The sequence below is a fragment of the Mytilus galloprovincialis genome, chromosome 14 (assembly GCF_965363235.1).
Source record: "Mytilus galloprovincialis chromosome 14, xbMytGall1.hap1.1, whole genome shotgun sequence".
In the NCBI taxonomy this organism is placed as follows: domain Eukaryota; kingdom Metazoa; phylum Mollusca; class Bivalvia; order Mytilida; family Mytilidae; genus Mytilus; species Mytilus galloprovincialis.
Genome location: NC_134851.1, coordinates 57,254,900 through 57,269,213, shown reverse-complemented (window position 1 = coordinate 57,269,213; position 14,314 = coordinate 57,254,900). Strand labels below are relative to the sequence as shown.

Here is a 14,314-nt window from a genome sequence, read left to right as displayed (position 1 = left end):
CTATAATAGGGGACATATGAGGGCAAGATGTGTTGTGGAAAGGAGCTTTGGTTTGTTGAAATCAAGGTTCAGATGCATTGACAAAAGAAAGCTGTGACATTACCGTTGGTGTAGCAGTTCGGCACAATATGTGCATTAACCATGGCATTCCACTACCTCCAGATGAAAATCACTGTGACCGTGGACATATAGCAAGGCAGCAGTACGTTGGTCATCTGAACGATGGTGCAACTGTACGCAGACGACTTATAAATGGAAGCTTTTCCCAATAAAATACATTTTCTGTAATATTTTTTTTATTTTTCAATATTTCTATTGCTTTTAAAGCTTACACCAAATACCATTGCTTGTTTTCTATATTTGAATTTTAATATAGTTTCTAGTAGTACATGTAGTATATGGAGATGCAAACACAAATCTAAACTTTCATGTTATCATTATGCGACTTAATTTCTTCAATAATGACATTGATGTAAAACAACCGATAATCAATAATTTATTCTGTAAATGATATACCTTCTAAATCACACAACGATATGCAAAATTGAATACATTTTAAATACACAACACTTATAGCATAACAAACATAAATACAAACACACTTCATCAAAACTTAACAATCACAGCTGCTTTCTGACGGATTGATAGCCACACACGGATTAGACATCTGAAAGAGGGTTGGTTGTGTTGTGCATAGCTCAGCTATTTGTAAAAGAGGGACGAAAGATACCAAAGGGACAGTCAAACTCATAAATCTAAAACAAACTGACAACGCCATGGCTAAAAATGAAAAAGACAAACAGAAAAACAATAGTAACTGTTGCCTTGACAATTCCAAATTATATCTGCCCTTTTCCATTTCCAGTTTTTCCTTTTCTATCTCTAATTTCTGCATCTTTAAGTTGTACCTGTCTTTTTCTAGATCGTATCTACTTCTTTCTATCTGTAACCGTTCTCTCTCCACTTTCTACCTTTCATTTTCAATTTCAATAAGGTGCAAGGTTTCATTTTCCTTCTGAACTTTTTTTGTTGGTATGTCCAATTTTGCAACTTCACTTGAAGATGGCATATCCTGGGTAATTATCACATCCTCAACAGCATCATCATCGTCTGACGAAATAAGATGAAAGGCTGAAACAAAATAAGATAAGTATTTTCATTTCATGTAAGCAAAAAAAAAACTCTATAAATAATGTATTTTTTCCCCGTGGATCAATGAAATGTTAAGAATAGATTAAAAATGTTTATGAACTGTGCGTTCTAACACCACAACCAACCTTTTACTCTTATTGGTATAAAACTTTTAAGGTTTATGACCCCTTCTGTAGGCAGTTAAGTACGAACTTTTCAAACTATAATAGTATCAAAATAACAAAAATAATGAATAAAAGAGATAGGCCATTATTCCCTTACCCCAAATTTTGTATCGAAATTTGACATCATAATCCATGAGTTGTTTTAGGACACACATACTGTTTTATTATGTACAATTTACCTTCCTTTCACGATGTAGTTTTTGATGGATCACAAGAGTCCTTCAAAAACGAGAGTACACGATTTGATTGCCTATGAGACAACTACCCATTACATATCAAATGACATGGATGTAAGTATGTCTCAAAATAAGGCCGTCAACAATACCAAACCTCATACCGTCTACTAAGTCTAAACAATAAACAGTTTTAAAGAAGAAAACCTAAAGTTTGATAAATAAACAGCAACAAAAATTGGTTCTCGCCTTCAATTTGCCTGAAATATTTGCCGCTGGATGTTACACAATCAACAATCGATCGATTTGTCATGTAGTTTATCCTTAAAAAATAACTGTTCATACCTTGCAAAATGCTGGAACTTGAAGATGACAACCTTTTTGACTTTTCAGGCGATGAAACGGAAGCACAAGAGTCTTCTTCCTCAAATGAAGCAGCTACACAAGTGTCAATACCGCCCTTAATTCCATTGATAGGAGTTTTGCCGTTTATCCCAGCTACTTTTTCTTCTACTGATGATACTGCATTTGGAGGGGCCACCACCAGTCCGCCGTGACTCTCTTTTATTTTCTGCTAGCTTCTTCTTTGTACTGCTGACGTAACAGGTCCACTTTTTTCGAATCTCTTCAACTGTTCGTAGGTGATCTGTGTCATTGACTGCATTTATCTTTGAGCATACAGCCTCCCATCCTCTCTTTTTGGCACTGTTGGTTGCTGTGTTTGTGAGTCGGCTGAATAGTAAGGACTTCGTCAGCCAAAATCTGTATCTCTTGCGACGTAAAATTTGGGCTTCTTTTCTTACTCATGATTGCGTATAATAAATATCTAAATTATTTATTTTCTTTTATACAGTAGTTTAGTAACGTATTTGCACGGGTATTTCGTTAAGCGACTATTCGATGTACAAATACTTAAAAGTAATCACAATTAAATAACACCTCATGTATAATAATATACAAGTGGTGAGACCTCAATAAAATATTGAATCTTTATATAATGATACATGAACTTGGATATCTTTAATATATTATATATATAAACAAACGAGATTTAAACATATAATTAAAAAGAAAATATTCATAAATAATATTAATGATAATAATTATTATTGTCATTCTTATTTTTCAGTCTTTATTTATTTTTACCATTTTTTATATAATATTAGAATAACGTAAATATGTCCACTTGTGACAGTCATAAGAGCATCATAGCCATGACAATCTTAAGACAGCTTTGATTTACATCCTATGACATATCATATGATAGTCATAAAATTTGTCCTAAGATATATCTTATGACATATCTTATGATACTTTCGAAAACCAGGCCCCAGGACTAAATTTTGTATATACGCCAGACGCGCGTTTCGTCTACTAAAGACTCATCTGTGACGCTCGAATCCAAAAAAGTTAAAACGGCCAAATAAAGTACGAAGTTGAAGAGCATTGAGGACCAAAATTCCTAAAAGTTTTGCCAAATACGGTAAGGTAAGGTAAGGTAATCTATGCCTGAGGTAGAAAAGCCTTAGTATTTCCATAATTTTAAATTTTATAAACACTCACCAAGTACTTTTAAATAAATCACATAAGGATAAATCTTTTCTCACCTGAAAGATTAGAATACAATATAAGTATTAATAGTAAATTTAAAAACATGTGCTCGATATTTAAACTGTACCTTCCTTTAACTGTTATGAGAATAAACTTCGCATAATTAGGAAGTTTTGCTGGACGTCACATAAAGTCCAAAACATACTAATGAACTTTAAAAAAAAAAAACACACAAGACTCACTACAAACTTATAATGGATATGACAAAAAAGGGTACTGCATAACTTCCTCAACATTAAATCAGACTATTTCTCGAATTATAATCTTAACATGCAATCTTTTCCTAGTGCCTTTTTGTTGTCGGGATGTACAAGTAGCCGGCAACGTTGATTTGTATTTTTGTCCATCTGATCAGTTAAGCCTTTTTCAACTGATTGTTTTAGTTCGTTCTTATGTTGTACTGTTATACCACTGTCGCAGATTATGGGGAGGGTTTGGATCCCAATAACATGTTTAACCCCGCCACATTATTTATTTATGTGCCTGTCCCAAGTCAGAAGCCTGTAATTCAGTGGTTGTCGTTTGTTTATGTGTTACATATTTGTTTTCGTTCATTGTTTTTATATATATAAATAAATCCGTTAGTTTTCTCGTTTGAATTGTTCTACATTGTCATATCGGGGCCTTTTATAACTGACTATGTGGTATGGGCTTTGCTCATGGTTGGAGGCCGTACGTGGACCTATAGTTGTTGATATCTGTGTCATTTTCGTCTCTTGTTGGCAGTTGCCCAAGCCATAAATACCTATATGGTCTACTCATATGGTCCGGCCCGTTAATAACCAAACGAGTATTATACTCATACGGTCCGACCATACGCGTACGTTCGGACCATACGCGTTTGATCGGACCATATGAGTATACGCATATGCGTATGGTCCAAATACTCACATGGTCCGAAACACATACATCACTTAGGTTATTTCAAGTAAAGTAACCAGATAAATGAGTCTTTCATGCTTTGTCACAGGAAAGAGAAAGCTAAAAAAACTCTCCAGTTTACGGTTGACCTTACAATATTGTCAGCAGATAATATCAGGTTTTTCATTTTCTGGCATTGCACCGCAGTATTTGTGCAATTCACGTGGATATGTATTTAATAATCTGGCTGCAGCATCATTGCCTCATTTGAACCAATTGTAAAAAGTGCAAAATCTGGAAGGGAATTTTGATTGATGGCGATTAAATTTATATTGAGAATGAGGTTTTTTGAGCACGTGAATATCCTTGAAGGATTAGTGTATATTATTTTCTTGCGATTTTTGTAATCATGATTATTTGAGGGTTATGAAAATAATGACCGAAAGTCATAACATTGAATAAGTTTTACAATAACGGAATGCATACACAATGTCTTGTTGTAATAACGACTCAGCAAAAGTATAATTTATTCTTATCGATACATGTTAACATGCAATGATCCAGCAGCAGGCTATAAAAAATACCACATAAATATATAGAATATGAGGTAATTACCCCTCAGAAATTATCACCGCGGCTATTCTTTAAAAAAACATGAATTACTTTGAAATGTTTATGACTTAAGAGTATGATTTATCCTCGAAAAGGGCCATATGCTTACAGATTGGTGCACCTGAAGCGCGTTTCGTATATCTAAGACTTGTGGTGTTCAAATCAAAACAGCTAGAAGAACAAACTCAGTACAGAGTTGAAAAGCAATGAAACCACAAATTTTGCTAAATCCGGCTTCTATTGAGTGTTCATTGTGGTAAAAAAATATTTAATAAATATTGAGTACTAGTAATCAAATTTTTGGTATATTGTAAATACAAAAAATTATCATATCAATGATATTTCATTCAACAATGCTGACGACTTTGCTCATACAGACCAAGGATACACGTCCACTGTCGGTGTCACCAAACAAATGATTGCAAATACTCATCAAAGATATCGAACTTATAATTTGTAGAGCCAAAAGTCCATGCATCTACACAAGAATCATCAGAGATGCTCATATTAAAACAGGCTAAGGTCCAGATAAAACACAAAGTTGTATAATATAAGAAAGTATAAAAAAGAAACAGTTTTTTTTCTATATTAAATTGGACAATCGTCTATAAAGTATAATCCACAATGCTTTTCAATATACACATGGTACGTACGTAATAAATATGTTGCTTTTGGGATAACATACGATATTGTTTGCTAAAGGTGAAGAAAACAGGTAAATATGCATAACCAAGAAACAAGTGATCAATATGCAGGAGTTTCATAATGACAACATATTTGTTGAATTTGGCGATTTTTTTTAACATTCATTTGGGTTGCGTTGCAATATCTTAGAGAGTCTGCATGTATTTTGCCACATTCATTTTGAATTTATGTTTGGTATTTTTGTTATTTTGCGTTTTACCAAATACGACAGCTTATCAAGCGGGGTAAAACAACTTTTGATTTCCTAATCATTCAAAAAAGGCCGAAGTCAATTCAAAACATTTCAATCAGTGGTAGCTATAGTTAATGATTATTGTTTATCGTATGAAATAAATTTGAAAATGGCTCTACCTTTAACGTGGGCAAATGTTCACAATTCTTCTGTCGTTTTTCAAATACTTTTATATATATATATATAAGACGTGATCTTGGAAATCTCCTTCAAGTTTTCAATATCAATCAATCTAATTTTGATTAATTATAACAGTATTAAATGTTTATACAATTTAATTCAATTGCAGACAATTCAAGATTTCGTTTTTTATTTTGATTTATAGGTTTTTTAATTATTTGAAATCATTTAAACTGATTCGTGTAAAGCATGGCACTGTACAATTAAATGTTATTTGTTTGGCATCATAACTTTTACGTTATATTGTAGAGAAAGGCAGTTTGCTTATCATTTGCAACAAGGAGTTCCCTTTTCTGTTTATCAAAGAAAATTGCAGATGGCTGTCGGAGACCATCCTCTTTATTCAGGATTTCCTTGTGACTTTTTCCATCGTTTGATATAATGACTACATTTGACGATCCATGTCCAATAACAAACACGCTACCATCATTATCTACTGCGATGCCTCTCGGTATTTTCAAAACTGAATCATCTTTAAAAACCCAAATACGTGAGCCATTATGATCACAACAAATTACACTGGCATCCTTATAGTCAGTGTAGTATATCTTTTCGGTGGATACAGATACGTAGGAATATGCCGGCAAAGAACAACTGATTACGCGACTTGTGGTATAATCCAACGTATTTACTTTGTATATACCACATTCTGAAACACAGACAAATATAAAGCCATGATCACATGTGATACCATATGTACGATCAGGAAGTCTGATGAAGTTCAATTTACTGCGGTTCTTTATGTTTATAATGTCAATTCCGGTCTTCATCGATAAATGACCAGATGTTATAGCGACAGTTTTCTCATCGATAAATGTAATGTCATACCCATAACTAGGATCAAGCGGCATGATATATCTCAGGGTATCATCTGATTTGATAACGTTAAGCGATTTCTTATTAAAATAATCAGTAAACAAAGCGTCCCCTTCTTTTGAAATACAACCACCCCTTACTTCTTCTCCGTAAGTTGGAATCTTCTTCTGCATATTTAACTTCATATTGTTTATCGTCTTTTTCGCCCCTGCTACTTGGAACTGTGCCTGTTTATCCTTCGCTCTGATAAAATCAATAGTTTTAGTTCGAGTTTTAATCTCAATTATGCCAAACAATTTTAAACTTTTGAAAATACTTTGAACACCTGTGTCATTCTTACACACAATATCAAGTTGCTCAAAACTTTTAGATTGTGACAAACAGTACAGATACTTTTCGTTTTCGTCAACTTTCAACTCAATTTCTTTCATTGCAAGAAATATTTGAAGATCGGATGCATATTTTTTTATGCTTTGGAAATTTACCTGGCAGTGATGAATAACTGTTTCTTTTTCTTTTATCGACGATACAACTTTCTGGATACCCTCCTTACATTTACATACCTTTTCTTCAATATCTTTAATAAATTGTCTTTCAAGATTGTCTAAATGTTTGTTTAGTTCAAGTCTTTTCTTTTTAATTTCTGCAACTTGCCGCGTTTTCAAATTTTCAATGCCAGTCACATTAGCTTTTCTGTCTTTTTTCATTATATCGATGTTTAGCAATAAGTCTTCCAGCCTTGATTCTAAATCTAAAAATTGCCCGGAGTTCTTAACATTTACAGTGACATTTTCAAGAGTAGTCACGTTGCATTTCCGATGCTCATTTATGCATTTAAAACAAATCGGCAAGGCATGTTCAACGCAGTATTGTTGATACTGTTCATTGTGATAGATACATGAATGCTGAATGCCAGTTATGACTGACGGAAGTGACTTATAACTGGAAATTGCAGTGGGTTTGTGACTTCTGGTCGCTTTCAGTAATTTATGATGCTCTTTGCACTCATCGCAAATGGCTTCTTTACACTCAGGACACCAGTGGGAAGATGTTTTTGTAATCTGTCTAAGTGAACATATGCCACATCTATTGATTATAGAGGCCATTGTGATTCCTAAAACAAATTTAAAAGATGTCAGTTAGTATCTAATATCTCTATAAAACTTAACTTATATTTATATGAGGCTATCGTTTTTGCTTAATATATAAAGATAATAAAAAATAAAGATCACAAAAATACTGAACTCCGAGGAATATTCTCTAATCAAATGACAAAACGCATCAAATGAATGGACAACAACTGTCATATTCCTGACCTGGTACAGGCATTTTCAAATGTAGAAAATGGTAGATTGAACCTGGTATTATAGCACTAAATCTCTCACTTATATGACAGTCGCATCAAATTCCGTAATATTAACAACGATACTTTCACAAAACTACGAAAGCCTATGAGGGACACACACCAAAAATATTTATTTCTTAATTTCGAGATTAATATCTCGTCATTACGAGAAAAACTATCGCGTAATTACGAAAAATTATTGCGTGTTACGAGATAAAAAAAAATAACATCTCGTGATATCGCGATAGTTTTATTGTAATTACGCGATAACTATCTCGTAATTAAGAGTTACAAAAACTTCTTAACTCGTACTACGCGATAATTATCTCGTAATGTGGTCATTTTTATAAATTTCCTGTTTCCAAAACGTGGATTTTTCGAAAAACTAAGGATTTTTTTTATCCAAGGCATAGATTACCTTAGCCGTATTTGACCCAACTTTTTGGGAATTTTGGATCCTAAATGCTCTTCAACTTTGTACTTGTTTGGCTTTATAAATATTTTGAAATGAGCGTCACTGATGAGTCTGATGTAGACGAAACGCGCGTCTGGCGTACAAAATTATAATCCTGGTACCTTTGATACCTATTTACATCACTGGGTCGATGCCACTGTTGGTGGAAGTTTCGTCCCCGAGAGTATCACCAGCCCAGTAGTCAAAACTTCGGTGTTGACATGAATATCAATAATGTGGTCATTTTTATAAATTTCCTGATTACAAAACTGTGGATTTTTCGAAAAACTAAGGATTTTCTTATCCCAGGCTTAGATTACCTTAGCCGTATTTGGCCAAACATTTTGGAATTTTGGATCCTAAATGCGCTTCAAATTTGTACTTGTTTGGCTTTATAAATATTTTGATATGAGCGTCACTGATAATTCTTATGTAGACGAAACGCGCGTCTTGCGTACTAAATTATAATCCTGGTACCTTTGATAACTATTTACCTCACTGGGTCGATGGCACTGCTGGTGGACGTTTCGTCCCCGAGGGTATCACCAGCCCAGTAATCAACACTTCGGTGTTGACATGAATATCAATAATGTGGTCATTTTTATAAATTTCCTGTTTAAAAAACTTTGGATTTTTCGAAAAACTAAGGATTTTCCTATCCCAGGCATAGATAACCTTAGCCGGATTTTGCCCAACCTTTTTTAATTTTGGATCCTAAATGCTCTTCAACTTTGTACTTGTTTGGCTTTATAAATGTTTTGATATGAGCGTCACTGATGAGTCGTATGTAGACGAAACGCGCGTCTGGCGTACAAAATTATAATCCTGGTACCTTTGATACCTATTTACATCACTGGGTCGATGCCACTGCTGGTGGAAGTTTCGTCCCCGAGAGTATCACCAGCCCAGTAGTCAAAACTTCGGTGTTGACATGAATATCAATAATGTGGTCATTTTTATAAATTTCCTGATTACAAAACTGTGGATTTTTCGAAAAACTAAGGATTTTCTTATCCCAGGCTTAGATTACCTTAGCCGTATTTGGCCAAACATTTTGGAATTTCGGATCCTAAATGCTCTTCAAATTTGTACTTGTTTGGCTTTATAAATATTTTGATATGAGCGTCACTGATAATTCTTATGTAGACGAAACGCGCGTCTGGCGTACTAAATTATAATCCTGGTACCTTTGATAACTATTTACCTCACTGGGTCGATGGCACTGCTGGTGGACGTTTCGTCCCCGAGGTTATCACCAGCCCAGTAATCAACACTTCGGTGTTGACATGAATATCAATAATGTGGTCATTTTTATAAATTTCCTGTTTAAAAAACTTTGGATTTTTCGAAAAACTAAGGATATTCCTATCCCAGGCATAGATAACCTTAGCCGGATTTTGCCCAACCTTTTTTAATTTTGGATCCTAAATGCTCTTCAACTTTGTACTTGTTTGGCTTTATAAATGTTTTGATATGAGCGTCACTGATGAGTCTTATGTAGACGAAACGCGCGTCTGGCGTACAAAATTATAATCCTGGTACCTTTGATACCTATTTACATCACTGGGTCGATGCCACTGCTGGTGGAAGTTTCGTCCCCGAGAGTATCACCAGCCCAGTAGTCAAAACTTCGGTGTTGACATGAATATCAATAATGTGGTCATTTTTATAAATTTCCTGATTACAAAACTGTGGATTTTTCGAAAAACTAAGGATTTTCTTATCCCAGGCTTAGATTACCTTAGCCGTATTTGGCCAAACATTTTGGAATTTCGGATCCTAAATGCTCTTCAAATTTGTACTTGTTTGGCTTTATAAATATTTTGATATGAGCGTCACTGATAATTCTTATGTAGACGAAACGCGCGTCTGGCGTACTAAATTATAATCCTGGTACCTTTGATAACTATTTACCTCACTGGGTCGATGGCACTGCTGGTGGACGTTTCGTCCCCGAGGGTATCACCAGCCCAGTAATCAACACTTCGGTGTTGACATGAATATCAATAATGTGGTCATTTTTATAAATTTCCTGTTTAAAAAACTTTGGATTTTTCGAAAAACTAAGGATTTTCCTATCCCAGGCATAGATAACCTTAGCCGGATTTTGCCCAACCTTTTTTAATTTTGGATCCTAAATGCTCTTCAACTTTGTACTTGTTTGGCTTTATAAATGTTTTGATATGAGCGTCACTGATGAGTCTTATGTAGACGAAACGCGCGTCTGGCGTACAAAATTATAATCCTGGTACCTTTGATACCTATTTACATCACTGGGTCGATGCCACTGCTGGTGGAAGTTTCGTCCCCGAGAGTATCACCAGCCCAGTAGTCAAAACTTCGGTGTTGACATGAATATCAATAATGTGGTCATTTTTATAAATTTCCTGATTACAAAACTGTGGATTTTTCGAAAAACTAAGGATTTTCTTATCCCAGGCTTAGATTACCTTAGCCGTATTTGGCCAAACATTTTGGAATTTCGGATCCTAAATGCTCTTCAAATTTGTACTTGTTTGGCTTTATAAATATTTTGATATGAGCGTCACTGATAATTCTTATGTAGACGAAACGCGCGTCTGGCGTACTAAATTATAATCCTGGTACCTTTGATAACTATTTAACTCACTGGGTCGATGGCACTGCTGGTGGACGTTTCGTCCCCGAGGGTATCACCAGCCCAGTAATCAACACTTCGGTGTTGACATGAATATCAATAATGTGGTCATTTTTATAAATTTCCTGTTTAAAAAACTTTGGATTTTTCGAAAAACTAAGGATTTTCCTATCCCAGGCATAGATAACCTTAGCCGGATTTTGCCCAACCTTTTTTAATTTTGGATCCTAAATGCTCTTCAACTTTGTACTTGTTTGGCTTTATAAATGTTTTGATATGAGCGTCACTGATGAGTCTTATGTAGACGAAACGCGCGTCTGACGTAATAAATTATAATCCTGGTAGTTAACACTTCGGTATTGACATGAATATCAATAATGTGGTCATTTTTATAAATTTCCTGTTTACAAAACTTTCGATTTTTCGAAAAACTAAGGATTTTCTTATCCCAGGCATTTATTACCTTAGCCGTATTTGGTCCAACTTTTTGGAATTTTGGATCCTAAATGCTGTCAACTTTGTTTTTGTTTAGCTTGATATAAGCGTCACTGATGAGTCTTATGTAGACGAAACGTGCGTCTGACGTACTAAATTATAATCCTAGTACATTTGATAACTATTTACGAGATAAAAAAAAATTGGTGTCCCTTTTAGGCTTTCGTACAAAACAGACAAAATAAATAAAAGTCAAAATATGGGTACAGCAGTCATCATTGTGTTACAATCTCAAAACAAACAATCATTCACTAAAAAGCACAAAAACATCTATCAAATTAAAAAAAAAAACATTTATTGCTTCGCGTGTCTGACGTCAGATAATTGTAAACGTTACATTGGAAGAAATACTTGCGTTCCGTGTTTATTCAAAACAATTATTATTTCACATTTGGGATGGTGGTATGTTAGAAATAATTTCAGAAATAGACCGAAATTTAAAATTGTCCAGAAGTTATTTAGAATTTTTAAGAATCCACATATGGTTAATACCGTTACGCGAGTAAACTAATTTTGTCGTTTGTCGTTCAAAGTATTATCAACTGGCTTAACAGTGTAACTGTTTAGTGTCTTTGAATATCAGCTGTATTTGTACGAGACTGACAAACAAGTGTATTGATAGCTTTAGCAGGCCGACTAATTGCAACAGCAAAAATAAATAACAAAACGTTGTCCAATTTGAAACAAAAGTGTATGAGTTGTCCTACGCTTCAGAATTTTGTACTAAATTTGACATTCACTTATCATGCTGAAATGTTGATTTGGTGCTACACATATACACATGTTACATTTTAACCTGATGATTAGCGTTGTAGAAAATGGATTTGATCCTGCTGTTTTGGTTTGTTTGTTAGCAGAAAATGGATTTTATTCTTATTGCTCTAAAAATAATGCTTCAAAACAAACTGAACGTAAATCAATCTTTTGTTAGCTTATTGCATAAGGTCAAGTAATACGTCTGTAATGCACATTATGAGATCACACATGTTTATACAACACTCCTCAATACAATAACGTAGTCCGGCAGTGGGCGGAGCTTTTAAAGCGATATCTGTGTAGTATACAGATACAGCCTAGTGATATCTGTTGATTTGTATATGTATGATAAGACTACCAATTGCGGGATAAAACTCATAATAAAGTTTAAATGTTTTGCTCGAGTAATAGTTGTTCGTAAAACAGTATTAAAAAAGTATATGACATTACATTTAGTGGGTGAATTACTATATAGGTATTTTGGAAACTTTTCAACTTACTTTGATTTACATTTAAATGCTTCGAATGTTAATAGAATTCATTCTAGTCAAGTGTATTTTTAATTCACACAGATTTAAAACGTCGTCGCTTGGCCCAATATAATGATTATATCTAGCTTCTACGGGTGATTTAGGAAAACATAATTAATGACCAACTATGAGCCAGACACTATGTGTCCGTATCTCAACTCACTAGCAATATATATGGTTGTGGTCTGAGATCTTAAGATACCAGTAGTGTTGTCTGATTAGTAATTTAGCCAGTTGTGTCGTATTTTCAGATTGTGAATTCACATGTCAGGTAATCATGATGATGCATGCATAGTAAGAAAAGCTTACACTGTCAAGGCACCGGTTCCGTTAAGAGTTCAAACGAGTCTGTCAACCTCTTTGTGCATCAAAGATTTATCAAATTTAGAAGATTTAAACATCGGTAAACATTTGAGTTCGAATGTCTTGGCATGGAAGCGCAGATGTTTATCAGTACATGTTGTAGCTTTTTCAATCATCTTTATATTCAGGGCAGTAATGTTGCAATACAAACAAATTTTAACAATATTGCAAGGAGATCATTGTGAAGATTGCATTATAAGTCACAGAAAGAGACAGCATGATATATATATAAGTTTGTAGATTAAAAGAAATTAACTCAAATTAAAAGTGTCCTTAAAAAATAACGACCGACACTCACTCGATGATTCTCATAAGTGGCAAATGAATGAATGACTTTTTTTTCTATAACATATATCAGCAATGTATTATAGGGAAACCAATTACTGATGATAATGTCAATAAAAATCTTACCATCTGCAAAGTAATGTATTTTGCCCAAAATACCTCTTTATTAATTAAAAAGAGCATTACCGTAGCAACTCAGGACACTTTATTTTTAATATTTATAAGCGTCCTTATTTGTACGTACAAAGTGTATTTGGGGTATACTCTACCAATGCGCTTCACTTTTCTAACCAGGGTTAAGTTATGACGTCAACGCTATTAAATTTGATTGATGAAAATATTTCGAAAAGAAACAAAAAAATTAAAGTAACAATCGAGATTTGAACAAGATTTGCATTTTTTTTAAAAGCTATAGAAATGCGATTGCAGTAAAAGCAAAACTATAAAAAGGACGTACCGTTCATAAGGTAATAGTTCCCTTTGTATATATAGATATTTCAATTGGTCAAAAACGTCTTATCCATTTGAATCGATTAAGTATATAAAAAAAATTGAACTTTAATGTGGGGTGGGAAAACGGCTGATAAATAAATGTGTAAACAATTTGGGTAATCTTAAACATGTGTTAGTCGTATACATTTTGTCCGTAGGAAAAAGCATGGAAGCCCAATCATTTATTGATAGTTATAGATATCATACATATCCCGCCAGTCATATACAACATAAGTATGCAAACTACCCTGGTACGTCTATCGGATTTTCGTACATAATTGTTTCGAAGGCAGCTTTAGGAGAAAAATGTAAATGTAAAAAATCAATTCCACGTTAGGCAAGCTTTTTAATAATTCATTCCACGTACTTGTATCCAACAACAAACTAAAATTTAGTACAGAAACAAAAAACTGAATATCTCATATGATTTTTTTTCTTGTGTACTAGTAATAAACAACTAGCTGACAAATT

At 33.9% G+C, this 14,314-nt stretch overlaps 1 long non-coding RNA gene across 1 annotated transcript; it reads right to left on the bottom strand.

The window, feature by feature from the left end:
- Positions 1–5,767: 5,767 nt before the first annotated feature.
- On the bottom strand, positions 5,768–13,924 carry LOC143058561 (uncharacterized). The gene is made up of 2 exons (XR_012973118.1): positions 13,809–13,924; positions 5,768–7,620 (listed from the first exon to the last, which is right to left on the bottom strand). It is a non-coding gene; the product is annotated as an uncharacterized LOC143058561 (long non-coding RNA).
- Positions 13,925–14,314: the final 390 nt, after the last annotated feature.